Raw genomic sequence first — 2,311 nt, 5'->3', positions numbered from 1 at the left:
ATGGGCTCTCTGATCTGCCTTCCTGTCTTCATGAGCCTCCTCAGCTGGGCTGGTCCAGCATGAGCAGCCATATTTTATTTTATTTTATTTTTTAAATATATTTTTATTGAGGAAGGGAGGAAGGGAGAGAGAAATAGAATCATCAATGATGAGAGAGAATCATTGATTGGCTGCCTCCTGCACGCCCCACACGGGATCGAGCCTGCAACCTGGGTATGTGCCCTGACTGGGAATCGAACCGTGGTCTCCTGGCTCATAGGTCAACGCTCAACCCCCAAGCCACCGCGCTGGGCTGGGCAGCCATATTTTACAGGAAAGGGTGATATTGCAAAGTAACAGCTGTCCCTGTGCTCTCCTCTCTCATCACTTTGCTGTGATTTTTTTAAGGTGAGCAGCTCGGGCTGCGATCCATCTTCCTATTAAAGATAGAAAAGACAGAAGAGGACAAACAAGCCCCAGTGTCTAAATCTGCTAGTACCCACAGCCACACAGCCAGCGGTGGCAGGGGCTGTGGGGGGGGGGGGTCGCTCTGTGTTCCCAGGGGCTGCCCGCCCCCGCCCGCTGACCTCCTGCCTCGGCAGAGCCTGTGAGAATAGCAGCCATAAATCTTAGTGGGTTCCGCCCTCCTTCTCCTCCCCCTCCTCTTCCTCCTCCTCCTCCTCCTCCCCAGCCCTGTGCGCATTTATCAGGTCCTTAAAGACGCTGGGGACCAGGGCCTTGTCCTTGATCGACCTTGTCGCTGGCCTCACATGTCCCTCAGCTATTCTGGGCTTCCTTCAAACCCAGCGCGGAGGCGTCATGGGCGGCGCGGGGACAGTGTGGCTGAGCAGGAGGGACTGGAAGGGCCCGCGCTGCCCTACATCTTGTCGCCTCTGCGTGTGGGAGTGAAGGGCCCTTTCTGTCTCTAGGTCAGTGACGGGCAGAGTCAGAGCAACCCCAGAATGGGTTTAACGGGCAGTTTGTCACCTGCTTTCCAGGTGACAAGGGAACAAAGCTCTCACTCTCCGGCCCCTCGCACTTTGCTGCCTGTGGGGCGGCGTTCCTGACCTGGCGTGGGTACATCCGGGGTCAGGAATGGAGGCTGTGGGAGAGAAATGTAACGCTTTCCAAACCGTTTCTCTTGGACTTTGTCCATGATTAGATTCTGCTAAATGACAGAGTACAGACACCAGGCAGTTCCTCTGCTTTTAACTGTCCAAGTTCATGGCAAGTCCACGTGGCTCAGGACTATAAAGTCACACGGTGTGGTTGCAGCGACGTGCCTCCTCGCCTGCACCTGTGCAGCCGGGTCAGGGTCCCTTCAATCACCCGGGGTCCTGCCGTGTGCACCGTCCACTCCACTGGCAGACGGGCCATCTGTCGCTCTCCGGAATTGGAGAGAGCCTGCCGATTGTGCGGGGTGGCCCTCAGCGAGCGAGAGGGAGGGCGGCGGCCACGCTCCTCGGGCCTCCCCACCTGACCCGGTGCCGCCAGGGCCCAGGCACCCGGAGCTTTCACCAGGGGTGGGCCCCTTCTCTTTTCAAGACACCGGGGGGCATTTCCTCTGGGCTCAGCTCACAGAAGCCTCCCCAACCTTCCCCAATTTTAATCTCCCGGCTCTGCAGGCCCTGAAGCCCATGCTCTGCTGTCCTAGAAACAGGAGGAGCTGGGAGGAAGGGTTATTGCAGATGGTGAGAAAGCAAACCGTGCGGGAGGAGGAAAAGGGGGGAAGAAAGGAGCCGGCACCTCTATACAGCCCTGGGCACAGCGCGTACAGAGGCCAGGGTGACAGCTCCTACCCAGCACCTTTAGGGGCCACGGGAGAGGGTCGTGGGGACAGGGTCATGAGCGGCTGCTCCTGGGCTTTGTGCAGGGCTGTTCCGCAGAGCAGGCGGCCCCCTCGCCCTCGCGCTCCCAGGCCTGCGCCTGCTGACCCCGTTCCCATGTTCCCATTACAAATGGATGCAGACTCCCTGGGTGAACTCTCTTGGGGCCTCAGCTTTCTCCCGGCACCTTTTCCAAGGCTGCTCTCCACCCCAGGATCCTAAAGAAGATTCCAGCCCCAGCCCCAGAGATGGGCACCCCTGGTGGTGAGGGGGGCGTGGCCCACTGCAGGGCAGGCCTGAGCAGCCAGGAGGAACACGTGAAATCCGTTTTCCCTGTGGGGAGACAGTGAGCAGCCGGGAGGAACCACGTGAAACCTGTTTCCCTGTGGGGAGACAGTGAGCACTTTGTTTCCTGCTTCTTGGCATGAGTTACAGATGCTGCCCGGCTGTCACGGCCCTTGGAGGGCAGGGGATCTTGGGACTCAGCTCCCTCCCAGTGCAGCTTT

Source organism: Myotis lucifugus, unplaced genomic scaffold, assembly GCF_000147115.1.
Source record: "Myotis lucifugus unplaced genomic scaffold, Myoluc2.0 scaffold_697, whole genome shotgun sequence".
In the NCBI taxonomy this organism is placed as follows: Eukaryota; Metazoa; Chordata; class Mammalia; order Chiroptera; family Vespertilionidae; genus Myotis; species Myotis lucifugus.
The sequence above is the reverse complement of the archived record's forward strand: the minus strand, read 5'-3'. Positions refer to the sequence as shown.